Below are 22,131 nucleotides of genomic sequence, written 5' to 3' on the forward strand. Positions count from 1 at the left end.
AAGTCTTGGTTTGATATCACTTATCAGCTTTATCTCTCGAGTCAACATTATGCGCCTCGTTGTATTTGTAGTAAATTTAGATATATACTACTCAACACTAATATAAATATGACACAATATTTATAATTTTATATATTATACTAAGTTTTGCGAGGAAATTCAGAAAAAATTGTAGCTAGTACTATAAACGTTCATAAACTTGATGCAGGATAAAATAGATATAATAAAATAGCTCTTGGTTAACTAAATTTATTACAAGACCATAATTTGTAACCAGATATAAAGTTAGTTATATTATACTTCTAGTTTAATTTCAATTCCTAAGCTAGAGCAGTGGTTATGGCAACAAAACGGTCCTGCTGCTATTGCGATAGTCGCCGTCAATTTGAATCCTGCCGGGCATGGTTGTACTTGTGATTGTAATTGTAAACGTCTCTATACAACAATGTAAAAAGAACAAGAGATAGCCATTCTAGTCACGCCAGTAATCAGATTGGTTAAGACCGGATGTCTTCTGGGATTGACACTTTTATAGACAAAAAACTTAAATAGTATAGTTTTCCGTATAGTAATTATTGACAAATTTTAATGTTTAACAAACTAGTTAATGTAACATTTTTTGTAATATTTTCTTTTCCAGTGTCTATATTAGTAGAGCCAAACCTTTTATTACGAAATTTAGAAGAATGTTCGATCGGAAATAGCAACAAAAAAGAAACAACAACAACTAAAAACTATTAGATCTTAACGAGTCTAGAAATTATAAATTTATATTGTTGACTCAACCTCTGTAGTCATCTGGTTTTCTTGGTAGGCTATTCTCGCTAGTAGTTTTTTAGTCTGAATTGTTTCTTTGCAGTATATAATCGCATATAAATCAAATACAAAAATAAAACAATAACATAAAAAATTGATATAATGCTCTCGTATGATGCATAGTTTTGCACTTAGTAATTATGACAAATTTTATAATGAATTTTTGGTTAAATATTATATGGTAAAATGGATAGTATATTTAACATTTTACATTAGTTAAACTTTTCTTTAGATTTTTATTATAGACTTCCGTCTCGGTACGGGCAATACACCTGTGGCGACCGTCACGACACTCTAGGCTACCACGAATTCACCAACAAGTACAAAGGTTGACAACGCCGGTGGATTAATACGATGCAGTTCCACGTTATAAAACACCATCACGACGACGTCTCGCTCCCTTTTCTTTTCTCCATCCCCTTGTAATAGTACCACTTCCACAGCGCTACCGTACTTCCTCTACCTAACCTAATATCCTCCCAATTCTCCAATATCTTGAAGTATACACTTTCTCAACATGTTTCTGTTTAGGGTTTTTAAAATTTCTTATTATATAATGATAATATTTCAAATGGCATGATCCCTTCTCCGATATATTCACTACCTTTGTTATTTATTCACTATTTGCAGCAGTAGCAATTCACAATTTTCATTTGGGAGATGGGTGTGATATTAGCTTATTTGTTATGCTCTTTGATGCCTAAGAGAAACTATCTACAATTCGAACATTAGTTAATAATCAATTAATCAAATCAATACTACATTTTTCATCCTTTTCAATTTTGACCAATTCTGCTTATTTACCCAATCAATGAGACTATATATAATCGAAACTCAGAAAAAATACTAAGCAATCTCTACCCTTTCCTGGAGCAGTGTCGATCATCTACATATTTCCAGTTCAAATGAAAGTTCTATGAAGTCTAAACTGGCTAGCCCTGACGCTACTAAAACATTCTACATGGTTTAGTTGAGTGGACGTCATATTTGTCATTTAGAATTATGGAATGGATAAGTTGAACCACTGTTAAGTGTTGACTCTTAACATGCCTATTTTTGCATTTTCCAAATATCTAATCCACCATGGAGACCGATCATAAATGAGAGAGATTCCTTTCTTAAATGTTTTTATCTTCAGGCCACGTGGAACGATAGTCCATCTCAATTTTCCGTTCCATTTATAAGATGCTCATGAGAGGCTAAACAGTACAAGTGAAAAATATACGTCAGTAATAACAGATCAATTAAAAAGTCCCCGGACTAACACATAGATGGCACTACAAGAAAATTAAATCCATATGTTTTTTAGTTAGCCCTAACCGTCAAAAGATGCGTGTATAAATTTCACAGCTCTCAGAACATTAATTTGTGAATCATAGCATTTTGAGTGAACTAACTTTTGTTATTGTGAAAAAACTGGATTAAAAGGAATTTCGCGTGTTGATAAAATATTGCTTTTTTAAGGAAGAAAATCCAGTTGAAGCAAAAACTTGGCTTGATGCCGAGTTTCCGGACACTGCCCTAGGAAAATCAACCATCATGGTATGCTAAGATTATACGTGATGAAATGAGCTCCGAAGACGGTGAACGCAGTGGACGCCCAAAAGAGATTGTTACCGACTAAAACATTAAAAAAATCCAGAAAATGATTTTGAATGACCGTAAATTGAAATTGAATGAAATAGCAGACACCCTAAAGATATAAACTCAACATCATCATTCACGAATATTTGGGTATATGAGAAAGCTCTATGCAAACTGGTTGCCGCGCGAGCTCACTTTTGGCATCTGTATTTTGGAATGCGCATGGAATAATTTTCATTGACTACCTTGAAAAAGGAATAACTATCAATAGCGACTATTACATAGCGTTACTGGACCGTTTGAAGGACGAAATCGCCGAAAAACGGCCGCATTTGAAGAAAAAGAGTCCTGCTTCACCAAGACAATGCACAGTGTCACACGTCAGCGAAAACGATGGCAAAAATCCATGAATTGGGCTTCGAATTGCTTCGTCATCCACCGTATTCTCCAGATCTGGCCCTCAGCGACTATTTCCTGTTCTCAAATCTCAAAAGAATGCTCGATGGGAAGAAATTTTCGTCGAATGAAGAAATGATCGCCGAAACTGGGGCCTATTTTCAAGCAGAGGACAAATAGTATTACACATACAATAGTATTACATAAAGGACAATAGTACCAAAAATGGTATCGAAAAGTTGCAGTGCCTCTATAATCAGTGTATCACCATTGAAGGAAATTATGTTGAATAAAACCTAATTTTGCCAAACGATGTGTTTTACTATGGTGGGGCTATTGTTTGTTTGTTCCAACTTCCTACTCCTCTTTGTTAACGGGAATTTGATATAAAAATTGTTTGGTTGATGATGAAGTTTTGAGTATATTCTGGATATTTGCTATACGGCTTAGATAACAATATTTTTGTATCTACTGTGATAAAAGAAAACTTGACTAATTAACATGGTGTTTATTGACAATGATTATGCCAACTAAAATATTATAAATTCGTGTTGCTGATTCAACAGTTCTAGGTATTGTTTATGCGACTGAAAGTTCGAACGGTTCTCTAGAATACAACCGCACGTAAATCAACTTAAAAAAAAGGTGACCGGGACACTCTCCTATTACCGACGATCCAAAACAATTATGCAAATGACTCGAATTTCATAATAATACCCGAAAGTTATGTAAATTCTCACGATTGTTATCGGTTGCGGTGGTCATTCGAACGTTAGCCGCGGGAGCAGTGTATCGAGATTGAAGGAACTGGAAAAAAATCTAAGGTCATTGACAGAGAATACTGCGCAATTCCGATTAGCGACGTAAAACTGCGCTGGCTATTATAAAGCGCTGATAAGGCTTATCTGGTGCAGCTGTAGAACGTCTGTCGCCGCCAGTACGTACTGATGCAATAGGTTTCGGGGGGCCCGCTCGAGGATGGAACGCAATTACATTATTATGATATTGCTTAACCATTTTTTTTAACAATAATCGATAACGGTGTTTGTTTTTATTTCTGTCGTGTGTTCCCGCAGTTTTTTTTTGTTTGCGCAGGGCCTCGAAACGTAAAATGAGTAATCGTTAAACATATGAACCAGATTAATCACCTGGAGATTAAGAAGAATGATGTCAGAACATAAATACATGTTTAATCGCCACTGTTTATTGAAGAATTAAAATATAAACAAAAATAGTAAGATTACTTATCCATGTATTGTGACGAAAAGCACTAATCATCAGCAATAATGGAAAGACAGGACAATACTATTTTCTTCCGTAGCGCAAGTTAATTAGAAATGAAATCATACTTGTAAGAATGGCGTTTTTCTTAGTATAATTTTCTTCAGCTTCCATATATTTCATTCCAACGGTCCTGCATGTAGGCGTACTTTGAAACCCAGAGCCAAGGATTAAATATAATAAATTATTGTTTTATTTAACAACTTAACATCTTAAGTAAATAAAAACAGAGATAACAATAAATGATAATACAACTACTAATCAACAAATACTGGTTATGGATGGTATTGATAATGTTAATAAAAGACGATGTAGGTAATATCAATGACAGAATAATCAGGCTGGTTAATAATAGTGTTGGGAAGTATCGACTGCTTAGTAATTGACTACTTTTTATTGTCTCAGTCGCTATTTTTGGTTCGACTGATTTGACTTCTTTTTACCAGCGACTGTTTAAGTTGACTGTTGTCAGTCGCTATTTTCGGTTCGACTGATTTTGTTACTATTTGCTATAGACTGTCGCAGTCGTACTTTTAGTTACTCTTTTTGATTATATTTGTTTCATTCGAGTGATTTTTAATATTCTGGCTTTGTCTCCTAGCTGCGACCTTGACAAAAATGTACCCAATGTATGCTTACATAGATTGATATGTAATATATGTAGTTTTATGATTTTTTATGGTAGTTTGCTTGTAAACAACAATATATTGTATATTATTAATCTTATAGCATTTTGGTTCAATATTTTTCAAGATTGTTAATGTAATAGGGCAAAAATATTAAAATTGGGAATGATAAATAGTAAAATATTTTGACTGTTTTTATGGCAATAGTATTTAATATTTCGATTACTCTTTCGATTTTTGTTAAAATATATTTCTATTCAAAAATAAATAAAGCATTTATATCATTTTATTCAGATCATTTTTAATTATGTCATGGATTAGTTTTTTTCTGTGATTAGGTATATTTTTAATTTTTATGTAGTATTTAAGGTTATTATAAATCTTTATTTTTTAGATTTAGTTTAAGTTCTATTGTATTGTCTATGTTTATTATAGTATATTATTTAAAAATAGCAATTAACACATTAAAATATAATTTGTGGAATATCGTTCCATTCCATAGAAAAATTCCATTCCTTTTTACAGATCCACAGAACATTCAAATATAAATGTAATTCTACTTCCTTTAAAACTAAATTATAAAGTGCATGTTATGTATAATTATTATAATAGTATTCAATCATAATTTTTCCTTCCCTTTTCTAAAGTAAATTAATTTATACATCTCCGTCTCGCTTATATGACCATTGGAAAATATAATCATATATAAAATTAACTGCCCCAAGCAATTATGTCTTTCCGTGCCCCTCTCACAATTTATACAGGAAAAGATTCGTACATCTTCCTCTGACATTACGAATTAAAGAAAGACAGTCGAACCGTGCATTTGACTGAAAATAGTAATTACTATAGTAATTACTGACTATCGACTCTTTCGTCTGATTTGCGACAATCGACTGTTTCAACAGTCTCCAGTCGATAGTTCCCAATGCTAGTTAATAATAATCTTAGTCCACGGTAGTCAGTAACATTGACGGCAAATCCTTACAAAACCGACAATAACGGTAACTGATAGCAATTATATACTATGCTAGGATGAAATATGACAAATGCACACGATACAAAGGGAAAACAATATACGACCTACCAGCAAATAACTTAACACTAACAGCAATGGACTTACAGTGAGATCAAGGGTAGCAAATGTGCGACATCCTGCCATTGGGAGGATCCAAGATAAAATCTATAATAAAATATATAAATAAGCAAATATATACTAAATAAAACATTAACTCTGTCGGGATGGTGCATTCACTTCTCCTAACTGCGACTATATATATAATAGGCCTCGCTAGGATTAAGCTAATGATAAAGCTAATAAATAAATAAATGAACAGTACTGTTGCTGTGCACTCACTTCTCCAACTCCAGCTATGATGGACGTGCAATGCGTACAAGGGAGACAGACAAAGGCCACAAGCTAGATACGCTGCCACCAAGAGCCAGCAGAAATCACTTTCGGTAGCGTTTATGTATGCTTCAAGATATCGATAGACTATAACTAAACATCAGTAACTCTTTGGCTTAGCTATTTTGGTGTTAGTTTCTAGATTATAAATTGGTTATAATTTACATTTGCAACCATAAAACTATTATCCTTGTTTTGGCGCAATTTAAGAATTATGGGAAACATATAACGATTCCAAGAAATATTAAGGACGATGAGGATGATAAAATAGATCACAATAAACGGATAAATAAAGAATTACAGGATCATTTACATATACCTAAACTGGAGTGCGCTATGATACATTCGCAAATAATTCAGTACTACTCGTGTTATAAGTGCGTAAGAACCCAAAAGCATTTATAAAGAAACTAGGATCAGCAGCTAGAGCTAAAATAATAATAGAACTAGAACAAGTTATGGACTAAAAGGTCTCCCAGTCTTGAACTTTGGTAGGTGTATTGTTAGAGCTAGAGCCTAACGTTGCATGAACTATAGTGTATGTGAGTAATTTGCCCCAGAAGACCAGTTTTAAAATAAAATTATATTAAAAAAAACTATATTTCATCAAGAACTTCCTCATAGATCGACCATTTAACTCTAAAGGAGTTTTCCTATTAGATGGAAAATTCATGAAGACCACGTTTTCAGTCAACTCCTATTTAACATACATATAGCAATATGGCAATATTGGAGCAGTTTGCTTGGTAGTGTTCTAGCAATTATTATTTGGTAAACCGTCTTAGAGTGTTTACATATTATAACAGGTCAATTAAATCCAAATGTTTTTTAGTTAGCTCTAACCCTCAAAAGATGCGTGTATAAATTTAACAACTGTCCTATCATTAGTTTGCGATTATAGCATTTTACGTAAAGCAACCTTTGTTATTGTGAAAAAATGGACAATGACCCAGGAAAATTAACCATAAAGGATGGGTATGTTAAATTTAGACGTGGTGAAATGAGCACCGAAGGCGGTGAACACAGTGGACGCTCAAAAGAGGCTGTTAGCAACGAAAACATTTTAAGACACTCTAAAGATATCAACTGAACGTATACATCATATAATTTACGAATATTTGGGTATGAGAAAGCCCTGTGTAAAGTGGGTGCCGCGCGGGCATACTTTTGACCAAAAACAACGACGAGTTGATGATTCGGCACAGTGTTTGAAGCTGATCGAGCGTAATATACCCGAGTTTTTGCATCGATATGTGACAATGAATGAAATATGGCTCCATCATTTCACTCCGAAGTCCAATCGAGAGTCATCCGAGTGGACTGCACTCGAGTGGATGAACCAGCTCCAAGGCGTGGTAAAACGTAACAGCCGGCTGGCAAGGACATGACGTCTGTATTTGCGCTTGGCATAATTTTCATTGACTACCTTGAAAAAGGAAGGACCATCAACAGCGACTATTACATAGCATTATTGGACCGTTTGAAGGACGAAATCCCCGAAAAACGGCTGCATTTGAAGGAAAAGAAAGTGCTCACCAAGACAATGCACTGTGTCACAAGTCAGTCAAAACGATGGCAAAAATCCATGAATTGGGCTTCGAATTGCTTCCTCATTCACCGTGTTCTCTACATCTGGCCTCCAGTGACTATTTCCTGCTACGGAAGAAATTTTCGTCGAATGAAGAGGTGATCGTCGAAACTGAGCAAAGAATAAATCGTACTACAAAAATGGTATCGAAAATTTGGAGGGTTGCTATAATCAGTGTATTACCCTTGAAGGGAATTATGTTGAATAAAAAAAACTAATTTTGGTAAAAAAATATATTTTACTATGGTAGGCCGTTGACTTTTAAATTGAATTGTTACAAGCTTCAACAAAAACGTATTTCTAGTACGAGTTATGTGATTTTTATGAGACCTAAAATTTCTGACTTGTAGAAAACATTGATTCAGTAAACAAAAGTGTAGAGGATCAACAGATTGCTGATAAACCTGTATCCGTAACAAATTCCAATGAACGAAGCAATCAGCTCTAAATATTTAAATACTTACTTTATGAACTATGTGCGCGACAACAAAAATTACTTAAATTAATTAAAAATAACTTATAATATACATATAAATCCATTACTATTATATTCTATACTATTTGTAATAGATTATTAGAAGAAATGGAGTAATTATTAACAATTAATGTTATAAATATTAATTACAAATTATTTACACAAACTAAAGTTTTCACTATTGCTGTATTCAACAGATTTGACTCCAACTACAGTTGCTAAATGTTGATACGTAATGAGAAATGTGTAGAGGAAAATAAAATTGCCGCAAATTGTTATTTAAAAAAGTACTTTTCTAGTAGCCTCCATTCACCAAACCATAATCACCAAAACTTAAAATAAATTAGATATACTTTAGTTTGATTAAAAATATATAGACCTTAGAATTGATGTTAAACTGCGAGAAAAAAAAATATTTATGCTGACCACTATTTATCTCCAATTGTTTTCCCCGCATGGTTATTATTTTTTTCGCAAAAGAAATTGATAGGAATATATATAGGAGTTATGCAATTCGCCAGCCTATTCACAGTTTTTTAATAAAGTTAAACGACCAACGCTGGCCACTTTATTTCCAGAGGCAGCGAATTTGCATACATTTCCAGAATAGATGGGGTTCTTGTTTTTCTGCTCGACATAATTTATGATTATAGTATTTCTGTTATTTTCGCAAAGGATAAAAAGTGCATCCAACCGTATAATAAGCCCTTCGTTCGTCCGTTATATGCTCAGACGCAAATTATTCGTATTGTGTGAAGAAGAATGTGTTGGATGGTCTTTTTTCTTATCTGTCGGATGATGCTGTCTCGAAGATAATGCCCCTTTGACCAAAGAAAAGCAGAATAGAGGTTCTCCGTTCGGTGTTATTTTTTAAACTTTTTATGGTTTTTTGTGGCTTGTTTATAGTATTTGATGAGAGGCAAATGGCTTTTGTGGAATAAGTGATGCTTCTGTATATTACTGAAATACAAATTGTAGTTTTCTTGTTCTCCTTGATATCGTTTATTCCAAGTTTTATTTACGTCTTGGTTTAAATTGGTTACCAACATTGTTACAGTTTAAGCAATTTAATATTATATGGCAAATTTGTGTATATGTTTACATATATAATTAATAATTCGGAGCAAAAATATCGTCCGTTTTTGTCGTGAAAGTGACAGATACCAAAAATCGCTTCAAAATACCCATAAAGAAGCCTTTTTCTCCCGGTGTTTTAGATAATCTTGATTATTAATATAAATCTTATCATCGAACAATTCCTTTAATTCTTCGAATTTATGTCAACGCTCAGGTGTTAATCGCTGCCTTATAAATCAAACTAAACAGGAACAACTTTCCATAATTTTGTTCAGCCAAATAAAAAATTAAATGTTATATAAGCCACTATAATATGATTTATTGAAAAATAAAATTTGTTTATATTTACTAAAAGGTGTCTATTTATACTATAATCGGATCAACAATTATATTAGTGAGTAATTTTGCAATATAACTTGAGCTTTCTTGATCACCATTGTGAAGGAGCTGACTTAATTCAATATTGACATCCTGCTAAGCATAGTACTTTTTTCACAAGACTGGATTGTTGGCAATGTCTTTCAAGTATGCACATTAGCACTTCCTCGTCTAGCATTTATATCTAGATGTAGAGCTATAGTTATAATTTTTTCTAAAAAATAGTAGACTTTTGTTAACTGGCCAACTGTCCAGTGACCAACGTAAAAACTACTCCAGAAGACATCCGGTCTTACCCAACCTGGTTATTGGCATAACTGGGATAATTGTTCCTTAACCAACTTTACATTATTGCCTAAGGGCAGTAATAACTATAAACAGTCACAAACATAAAATGCATCCATGCATTAGCTGCTTCAGATATGAAGAGACGAATCATTTCACTGCTTGAACTTTGGTTTGGAATCAGAATCATAATAGTAGGCCCAAAATATCATCTTTGGTGATGAAATTATTAAAATTACTGCACTCAAGTGTGCTTTTGTACATCTTTAACAAATTAGTTGGTTGTATGATAATTGAAATATTAAAATTTCATTACATGGTGCCTGAACTTATTGACCCATTTAGTATTACGACAGAAAGGAGTTAACTGTATATGACTAAGTAAACTTAACATTCAGGGGATAATTTTATTAGCTTAGTTAATCAATTTATCTACCAAAGATAATTAAATATTGAAATGTGTATAATTAAAGCTTGAAAAAGCACATTATTTAATATTAATGAATTTTAATTTCTGTTATAGCTGTTATTTATTATTTGGCGATGAAAAGCCTAATTCTATCTAATGAATCAATAAATCTCATTCCTCATTTGTTTAAAGTTTTTTAGTATAATTTAACATTGAAAAGGTGTAAATAAATTCAATTATTATGTGTGTGTTAGTTTTTCCAGTTTAAAATTATATTTACAATCTTTGAATAGACTAGACTTATTATTAATTTTTTAAGAGAACCGTAGGTTAAATACTCCAACATCAATTACAAAAACAATGTTCTTTAAATATCTAGTGAATGTATTTTAACAGTTAGTAAATATGTCAATATCACAAAATTTCCCACAAACAGAAAATATATACAGAAACAATATAGAGTACAAGACAATATTATCCTTATTCATTTTATATTCTTTGGTCTTTATTCATTTTATATTCCACTATTTTAGTAATAGTACTTCAACTATAATCACTTCGCATATTTAGCTGATTAGCGAGTACATTGGGACGCACTGAGACTCTTTTGAAGTAGTTCACATAAACACTTTGAATTACACTCGTTATGGGTTTTAGAGGAATATATCTTTGTATCGCTTCATTTGAAACATGTTAGTATGGAGCATCGACAACGGCACGCAACACTTATTTTGGAACTGTTATGTGATGGGTATATTAAACTTGCTAGAGGTTCGCCATAGTTGGATTCCATATGACCAAATAGGCTTGAGTATATATTTATACAATAATAACTTGTTGTCTAATGATAACTTGGATTTGTGCCTGATAAGCCAATACATTTGATAGAGTATAAGTATATAAGATCCAAGTTGTTTCCGTTTGGTGAGTATGTTCAAAGTTGGCCGTCGATCTAGGTGCAGACCAAGATATTTAGCATCCTCTGCTTGCGGGAGTTGACAATTATTGATATAGTCTGGTGGACATGTTCTTCTATGCAGCGTAAAAGTTATATGACTGTAATATATATAATGCAAAATATTTATAATGCAAAATACAATAATCAACTTAAGAAATCTTTTCTCAATATAACATAATGTATAGTATTAATGAGAGCATCCATATTTTTCTCTAAGGTCAATATAAGCCCTTAAAGTAACAATAAAATATTACAGAAATATAAATCGTTAAATTGGCAATATACTTTCATCCAGTAGATAGAAAGGACTTTTTGGGATGGAAAAAAGGGTATTCTTGGGGATATATATATACAAAAATTAAAATATATCGTTACACAGAAAGCAAACTTCCACAGAAGGTAAAGTAAGCCGAATATTTGACCATAAATCCAACCAATTAATGAACCAATTAATTAAAAAATTAAATACATGAGTATTGAAAATCTTAAACCTACACTATTTTAAACTTATCTAAGACCATTTGTTTTAAAATATCCATAAATATCTAATAATTGGAAAGGAGATAATATGAATGTTAAGAAATGGTTTTCAATGAGATTTTTAAAATCAAATTTCGACCAAAACTCTAAATAGCATTCATATCTGGATCTATTTTACCAATAAACGTATAAAATATTTTCAGTACTTTCAGGCAAAATCCGAATTTAGTAGCTCAATAAATATTTTACGATAATATCTCGTCTATGGAATCTTCGTAACATTCAAGAGAAATAGAAAAATAGGAAATTGATTCCATAAAATGCACGAATTTTCAACGAAACCCTCGCAGGTAGCATACATTCGCAACGTTCTCCTCATTTTTGAGGTAAAATGAGTAAAAACGTTAAAAAGCTCCTACATATAAAGAATCTGTACATAAATATAGAAACTGAAAATAGGATGCAATCGATTTTTAAAGTTTCTTAGAGATAATATAGAATCTGACTATAAATGTAAGGAAATAATGACACCAGTTTTCGACATATAAATGGTAATTCCAGAATTTGCCTTATCTAATTTGCTTTCCATAGTTAAAAGAAATAGAATTAATATAGAGAAGAAATAGATTCTGCGATACAATAAAATTAGTTTTAAATGATAACTGATGTTATAGAACGAATCCTTTACATTAATTGAGCTTGACTTAAAATTCGTTCAGAACATATTAAATATTATATAAAGTAATGTAGATATGATTTAGAACTTATATACTCGACTAGTATGCATACGATGGGTAGAGCGATTGCCGATTTTTTAAAATTTTCTTTTTGCTTAGGAAAGCTTTGGAAGTTGAACATGTTCCATTAGCTGCGTATGAGTGGGAGATAAGTTTCATTTGAGAATTTCACTCCAGTGCTTTACAATATTTGCTGATACAGATGTAGAGGCTGCGATCATTCTTCATGACATGGTTTGCATTGAAGGGCTATGATGGCGTTGGGTTTTCTTGATGACATTTGTCTATATTAATGTCATTATTTCTGTTCTATAGTCTAAAATAATAAATATTGTATTTATATCATTTCAAAATAAATTCGGCAATTAATTTTATGGGAATTAACGGGTGGTATTCCATAATTATCGCAATTATATGCAAGTGTTAATTATTAATTTTGCTTATAACATCTTTATTCTGCACTTGGAATTTGCTGAATTACGAACTGACAACCTAAATTTGGTAGAAAATTGTAATTTTATTTATTTTCAAGGAAATAAATGTTCAATAATATGTTCATAAATGTTCATCGAGCGAGTGTTGGAGGTGGTCATTTTAATATCGATGTCAAAAGACTTTCTAGTCAATAATAAAAACCTTATGATGAAGAAGTGGAGGCTCTCATCCATATCAATCGTCAAGGATCGTCATAAAAATGGAAAATTAATTTTCTAAACATAGCAATGCTTAATAATGGGTACAGTACAGTTATGTTCCTAAGGGCTTCAATGATGTCCTATTCCACCCTCTATATTTACCAGCCATTACTCTAAATACATTCTTCTTATAGGTGACGATATATGGTTTTAACCAAATTTTATTATAAACTAAAGAACTATTAAGTACTTGTATTTATTCGTATATTATCATTTTATCAATTTGCTTGTTTGGTAGTTGAGAAAGTGCTAATCAAAAGGCTATGTTTGGTGAAGACGCTGGGTATGACAACAACTTCCCTTAAAAGCTGCAGGAGTTTATCCTTCAAATCTTATATAGATAATTGTTCATTATGTGTAGAAAATTTTAATAGTTATTACCCGGAATACTGTTTCTATAATATCTGCATGTTTATAGATATATACGGACTTTTTGGCAGGTTGCTGATCATTTTTAATCACGTATTATTGTATAATTAAGAGTAGTTTTTCTAAAAATGTTATATTGCTGCTGCATATCTTGTAGGCTTGATATTTAGTTATCCGATCCGAAAAGGTTGAATAAACATTTCGGTTATATGACTGAATATCTATTAGTTGCAATTGTAGTAATAATTAATCTAATCAACCAACGTTCATCATTAGACAGTACGCCTAACCATTATACCGACTTTTATTGAGCATAGACGTTTCCTTAGCATCAAATGAATTGTCTTTTAGTCTCGGACCAATGCTAACACCTTCCTTAACTTTGTGGGATGCTGTATTACGTTGCTAAAATATTATTAATTTGATGAATTAGATTTTATGCCTTAAGGCAAAAAAATTATAAAACAGAACAAGTTCTTACTAATTATTCTCATATACCTATTTGATATGCAGTTACTTTTATTAAATTTTGAAGTCAATAGTGAATACCAAGAATCAAGTGATATCAGGTTTTAGAATCACTAATATCCTTCAGAGCAACTTAATAAATTAATAGTAATTTGACACCATATACTGAGCAAAGCTTTATGCTCATGAATATTCCGCTTCGGTGTCAATATGGATGGTTCTCCTTGACTCACCTATGACATTTTGTGCTTAGGATTTTCGTAGTAAATTAACTTTTCATCCTCAGTCTCTATAAGCCCTAGAAAACTATTATTTATTTGCCTAGCAATAAGACCGATGATAATCAGTTTTTTGAATCACTGATATCCTTCAGAGCAATTTAGGAAATTAATCTAATTGAACCAGCGCTCCAAATATTAGCTACTAAATAACAGCAAGTAATTATTTAAAATCATATGCACAGCAAAGCTTTATTCTCATGAATGTGCTGCTTTCATGTCAATATGGGTGACTCTCTTGGACTAACCCGTAAGTTTTTTTGCTTGAAATTACGGTAGTAGATCCAATTTCCATTGTCAGTCTCTATAAGCCCTAGAAAACTATTATTTATTTGCCTAGCAATCAATAAAACCGATGATAATCAGTTTTTTGAATCACTGATATCCTTCAGAGCAATCTAGGAGATTAATCCAATTGAACCAGCGCTACAAATATTAGCTGCTAAATCACAGCAAGTAATTATTTAACATCATATGCATAGCAAAGATTTATTCCCATGAATGTTCTGCTTTGATGTCAATAAGGGTGACTCTCCTGGACTAACCCGTAACTTTTTTTGCTTGAAATTAGGTAGTAGATCCAATTTCCATTGTCAGTCTCTATACGCCATATAAAACTCTTATTTTTTTAATTGATAAGCAATGCAACGCCCATATTGATACGGTTCGAAGGACATTTCCGGTTAATTCGCGTGGTAGCTATTTTCCTCCTTTGGCATCTGTCCCATGATATATAAACGCCTAGAAACAGTTTATTTATCAACTGCTAGCTATCTGAAAGATCTATGAGAGTTTGAACTGGGGTTTCAATCAATAAGTTTTGTATTATATTGTCTGTTCACATTTTTTTGATCTTCCAGGCCGTTCATCACTTTGAAATCATTAAAACCAAACCAACTGAAAATTCAGATGTAGCACAGCAATATTACCTTAAACTTTTAAAAGTGGTTCGTAGAATTCGGCAGCATATTTCTTCAGATCAAATAACAAAAGTAACCTAGTATTGTAAATGTTGAATGTTCCATAATTAGCCTCTGTATATACCGAATAATCCAGTGATATTAGATGGAAAACTATTATTTCATATAAATAATAATTAGGTTAGATTAGATTATTTAAAACTTCTTATCTGAATACATATAAGTACCATATACATATGTACCATGTTCCATATACATATAAGTATAGTGATAGATAGATATATATTTTAATATACTTGAAATCTACAGCACCTTTGTTCTAAAACCTATTCTGAAATATTTTCGTTTTAAAAAAGATGTTTATACGAATACTGAGCGGAACATATAAGATATTTCAAAATGGATTCGGGTTCGTCTCCTTTTTTATTTTTGTTTGTATCAGAACGGGGGATACTGTGTTTACTTACTTTTCGTATAGGATGCGTAGGGATATGAGGGTGAATTGGAGACCCTTTTTACCTGCCGTGAATTTTTATTGTACATCAGAGATGCGTATGAGAACGTCTACTGAAATTTGTAAGGGGCTTTGCATAAACTTCGATGATTTCGCCCAACTTTCACCGCTAAGACGTATCGTTTACATTCCACTTCAATATGTTCAACAATGCTTGATAAAACGGGATGGTTAGGTGGGTTTACCCAAATTTAAATATTTAAATGTTGTGTATTATTGAGCTTGCAAATAATTTCAGAAAGGTCAAGGATACAAGAATACAACTCAACTTGGGATATTTGCACGTCGACGTATGCTACCCGGAGATAATACATTTAAAAAGTTTTTTTTTTAAACCAAACTTTGACAATTATTCCCAAATTCGTATACTGGAAGGACATATTTAAATATGTTTTTATTGCCAAGTTATTCGTTCTTTCTTATTTTTAGTTTGGACATATTCCAAAGAACTGTGATAATTATATACCTTTTTATTATATCGGAAAAACAATTAAGTTTTGGTTTTGTTCCGTTGTTTTCCATGATATACCTAGTTTTTTACACTTTTATTAAGAAATTACACAACTTTTTTCTGAAATTTGGCTTTTGATTCGATTGACTCGAAATTTTAAGTGTGCTACTAGTTAGATTAATCATCTGTGGAGTAGGAATGGTAAATAATTTTATTTGACAATTGCTACAACTGGAAACTGTTTTGATGTGATCTGGTAATCTATTATAACAGGTAAATTGAAAGGTCCCCAGCCTCTCACATAGATGGCGCTATTAGAATTAAATCCATATGTTTAGCCCTAACTCTCAAAAGATGCGTGTATAAATTTGACTGCTGTCGGATCATTTGTTTGTGAATTATATCATTTTGAACTTTTTTTATTGTGAAAAAAATGGATAAAAAAGAATTTCGCGTGTTGATAATTTTTGCTTTTTGATGGGAAAAAATACAGCTGAAGCCGAGTTTACGGACACTGCCCCAGAAAAATCAACCATCAAGGATTGGTATGCTAAGTTTAGACGTGGTGAAATGAGCACCGAAGACGGTGAACGCAGTGTATGCCCAAAAGAGGTTATTACCGACGAAAGTATTAAAAAAATACACAAAGTGATTTTGAATAACCTTAAATTGAAATTGAAGGAAATATGTTAGCAGACACTCTAAAGATATCAACTGAACATGTACATCATATCATTCACGAATATTTGGGTATGAGAAAGCTATGTGCAAAGTGGGTGCCGCGCGAGCTCACTTTTGACCAAAAACAACGAGTTGGTGATTCGGAGCAGTGTTTGGAGATGATCAAGCGTAATAAATCCGAGTTCTTACGTCGATATGTGACAATGGATGAAACATGGCTCCACCATTTCACTCCCAAGTCAATTCGACAGTTATCCGAGTGGACAGCACACGATGAAGCCGCTCCAAAGCATGGAAAAACGCAACAGTCGGCTGGCAAGTTTATGGCATCTATATTTTGGGATGTGCATAGAATAATTGTCATTGACTACCTTGAGAAATAAAGGACTATTACATAGCGTTATTGGACCCTTTGAAGGACGAAAAACGACCGCATTTGAAGAAAAAGAAAGTGCTGCTTCACCAAGACAGTGCACCGTGTCACAAGTCAGTGAAAACCATGGCAAAAATCCATGAATTGGGCTTGGAATTGCTTCCTAATTCACCGTATTTTCCAGATCTGGCTCCAGCGACTATTTCCTGATCCCAGATCTCCAGAAAAAATGCTCGTTGGAAAGAAATTTTAGTCGAATGAAGAGGTGATCACCGGAACTTAGGCCTATTTTGAATCAAAGGACAAATTGTACTACAAAAATGGTATCGAAAAGTTGGAGGGTCGCTACAATCACTATATCACCCTTGAAGGGAATTATATTGATAAAAAGATTTTGCCAAAAATGTGTTTTACCATGGTAGGCCAGGGACTTTTGAATTGATATGTTAAGTTATAAATAAGAAAATTGTAGGTATACGGTGTTGAGCCATTATTTGTTTTCAAAACAGCTGCAATTCTTCGGAGGGTAGACTCATAGAGCATCTAAATAGTTTATAATGGATTGTTGGCTCATTCTTGTACCAAAACATCTGCCAAATGCTGCAATGAATCCCAATTGGCAATTGCCAATCTGAAAAAGTCCACTTAAGTGAAACAGGGATGTCACATTTCACCAATCGTTTTTTTTAACCGTCGGAGAGCACAAAGATACACAAAGCGCATAATACGAAATATAGCTTACGTGGAATAAGATATACTAGAATGAATGGTGTTCAGATTACTTTGTCTATCCCCTGTATGTTTGAATACTTGAAGACTTGAAGGAATCTTTGAAATTTGATTCAAATTAAACGACCTCCAGCTACAAAGCCTCATACAACAACTTTGAAACCATTAACGATAGAATGGTAAACATTTAGTCTTATGCGATTAAGTTTCCTTGATGGTTTTAACCACATTTTAATGGATTTGATGGACACATTGTGCAGTCATCTCTATCATCAGAAACCATTAGAAAATCAGTAGCTCCTCTATGTATAGTTTTATTTATCTGTGGTATAATATTTTATCCACAGTTTCGTTTAAAAACCATAATATTTATGAATTATAATTTTAATATAACCCATAATTTGATTATTATTATATTTTTAATTAATGATACAGCATACGTAATGAATCATATTGTGATAGGACAATATGCTAGATAAAATAAAACAAATGATAAGGGATATACGTTTAAAAATATATAAGCACATTTAATCAAAATGTTGCAAAGGAAAATTAGAGGATTAGCAAGTATACTAACTTGTTCGACTTTGCTTTTGTACATTATGTTCGCGTACCATGTATTTTGAGCAACTTCGATAAACTTATTCGAGCTAATTTTGGATCCCATCCCCAGTGGTTTTCCAGAAGGCATACAAGATACTCGACCTCTTCTAATGGTGAAAATCTCTTTCAATGAAAGCTTTATTGAGTTGTCCGAATTTCCAAAAATATTGGAAGCTAAATTAGCCGCCAGATGTTGACATCTTTCGTAGTTTAATTTATTTAGGGATGGTTTCTTGAACTGTGTGAGCAAGTGCGTTATCTTGATGGTAAAGCACTTTTTATTCTACAATTTTGAGGTAATCTACAGACAACATTTTTTTCCTCTTAAAAACTAAGGCTCTGCTTTTTTTAATGTTTTAAATGTTTCAAATAAAGTCGTATTTAAATGTGTTTTTGTTATATTAATAGCGGCACCGTTCTGTAAAACGCCTTGGGAAACTGAAATCTTCACTTAAATTATTGCTCAATACATCTAGTGAAATATATAGAGCTTATGTTAAATCCCACTCACTCACTCAGTTTAACTAATAATCTTTCAGCATATTCTTGAATGTTCAAAATTACAATTTTATATTCATTACTTTTGCTGTTTGGTATTACAAATTATCCGTTTTTGCTTTCAACGATTTTAAAGTGGTTATTTTAATATTCACGGCAAAAAATGACTTGGAGAGCCAAAAAGTTCCACGACAATGAATTACAAGACGACAATTACAAGAGAATATTGACATAATTTGGACACAACAAACAACGTACTGTTGGAAAAAATATCAGCAATAACGAGTAGCCGCACTCAGTTTACTGCCCAGACAGATCTCCTTCTGATTACCATTAGTTCAGCATTGAGGCCAGCAAACGGTTTCGAAATGCTAGGAAAGTGTAAAAAAAATAGATCGCTGCGTTACCAATATCGTTCTTTCGATTGCCATATTATCAGAAAGAGGGGCAAAAGTTGCAAGAACTGATGGAAAATATTGTTATTTGATACCATTTTTTCTCTATAGATGCCTTTTTAATGTGAAAAAATGATCAGAGTACATGCAAGCATATACTTAAACTTTATTTATCTGAGTTATTTGATGGTTCCGTTTCGAAGCCTTAATAGTTTTAAGCTTTAATTTTAGAATAATACATAATTCCATCTTTTGTATTTTTAGCTAATGCTACATTATATTTAATGACTTCACTAATTATATTCAATATTGCGATAATGTTGGGTTTATTTAAAGCTACTTGAAAGAAAGTAAATGATAAGAGATTACCTTTATGTAAAAGCAAATATTAAAAGTACATATGCCAATTCAGTGAATCAGTCTTGAATATATTTGTGCCTAAATAATAATTCGTGATTTCTTGCTAATTCGTTAATGATCAGTTTTCATGGAAATTAAATCATATGTTTAAAATCAACATATATAGTAAATAATAGGATCTGGAAACTATGAGATTAAGATAATCTTGAAACAATTATTTAGGGAAGGTAAATGTTTGAGTAAATTATAGACATTAGCGGCTTCGAAGAAAAAAAACGAAACCTTGTTTGTCGGGAAAACAAAATCGAATAGTTTTCCGATGACAAACAAATTCGAAGTTGGCCGTGGACCATTGCTCCCGGGGGCTGTTTCCGCAGCATCAACCGATGCCGTGCCGTCGAAACATTATATTCCATTTAGATATCTTCCGCCCGAACGGCCACGGATTCTGGAATAATCAGATATTTGGTTGGATGGAGGGTTACGTACATCGGGTGCCACTATCGAACTTTGACTTAATGGCGGTTTCCATGTCACCAAATTGTTTTCAGATATCGGCCGTTCGCCGGCGCGAGGTTTCGCGTTAGCTTCGGGATGGTTGTTTGGAGACGCGAAATCAGAAACAGGCTCTATTTCACACGTCAGGTTAATAGGGACTTTGTTCTTTCGCTAGATAGTCGGGAATAAAACGACGGATAATTTTAAAGGAGCTCGGATAGTCTCGCTGTCTGTCCGATAAACCTTCCGCGTCATTGAACGATAAGTCTGGATAAATTTTAACAAGATGGCCGAACGATATTTGTCAAATCAATCACAACAGTCAATTTAAATAAAATGGTGAAGGCGAGAATGCAAATCCAAGTAGAACATTTTTGAATTACAATGAAGTAAGGTCTATGAAACGTTAGACTGGTTTATACGAAGCCTTGGTCCGAGACCGAGACCTAAGTCTAGTTCAACGGCTTGCTCTTCAGCCTTGAAATGTTCTAAATCTACCAGATCTCCATTTACCCCTATTTTTCTGACTTTATATACCTTTTTAAGAGTGAAGTTTTTCTCTGCTGCCCTCAACTGCTATTTGTTAATAGACTACCGTGAGATTTGGAGAATAATCTGTGTCCTTTAGGTTTCTTTGATAGCCATTGACAAGAGCAGAAGAATGAAAAAAAGTGATCTTGCTTTACTGTTTAAATATTACGAAGCATCACCGAAACCGAGAAAAGGCTTGATAAAAATGTATGCTATATAGATATCTTGATATATAAATGTAAATATATTTATAGTACTATGGGAATTCCGCACCACCAATTCCAATAGTTAAGAAGTACTTTTAAGTGACGTTGAACGTTCAGGTAGCTCAAAAAGGGGTCACCAGGGCAGAAATCGTCGATAAAATCCTTAAAACGATATTAGACGATCGGATAAAAAAGTGCGTGAGGTGGCTCAGGCTGTAGCTATCTCAAATGAGCGGGCACATCATATTTTATATGAATATTTTAGTATGAAAAAGCTATCGTGCTATGGGTGTCTTGGTTCCTTACATTTGACCATAAGTGCAGTTGTGTGAGTTTTTCAAAGTGCTTGGTGTTGTTCACTCATCAAATGAAGGAGTTTTTGTACCGTTTCGTAACCGTTGATGGAATATGAATACATCACAAAATACCAGAGACCAAGGAACAATCAAAACAATGAGTTTTTTCAGGTGAACGTATGCCATAGAAAATCAAGTTGTGTCTGTCGAAAAGAAAACGTAATGAAAATGTGTTGTTCAATCAAGACAATACACGGTTGCAGATATGTGTAGTCGCCATGGCATAAGTCCATAAATTGGCTTACGAACTGTTTCTCGGTCCGTCCTATACTCCAGATTTAGCCTACTGTGGGGGGCAAGGGAAACGAATAATCAAAAACAGAAGTGAGATTGCCGTTGGATTGGAAATTGTTAAGTAATTACTCATATTCTTTAAACATTTCTTAACATAGTTTAGTGGAGCTTAGGTAAAAGCTAAAAGGTAGATTGATTGTGCCCTTCGCTATGTATTGTTACAATTAGAAAACTAGTCCGCGATTCAGGTTGTGAGACCATCAAAAGACCTGACTAAATGCAGACTGAATTGGTTAAATTTTTGTAGACTATTGGAATTTGGAGTTGGTGTCTCCATTCAGCAACCATTCCATACAGGCTATATCATGAAAATTTGAGTAAAACCTAGAAGATCAGAACAAAAAAGTCAGAAAGTCATCAAGGACGAGTCAAAACAATCAAGTGGCGAAGATACTCAAATAATTTAACTACAAT

This window comes from Rhynchophorus ferrugineus, unplaced genomic scaffold, assembly GCF_030347505.1.
Source record: "Rhynchophorus ferrugineus isolate W39M unplaced genomic scaffold, kcgeb_rfMv2 rfM8, whole genome shotgun sequence".
NCBI classification, from domain to species: Eukaryota; Metazoa; Arthropoda; class Insecta; order Coleoptera; family Curculionidae; genus Rhynchophorus; species Rhynchophorus ferrugineus.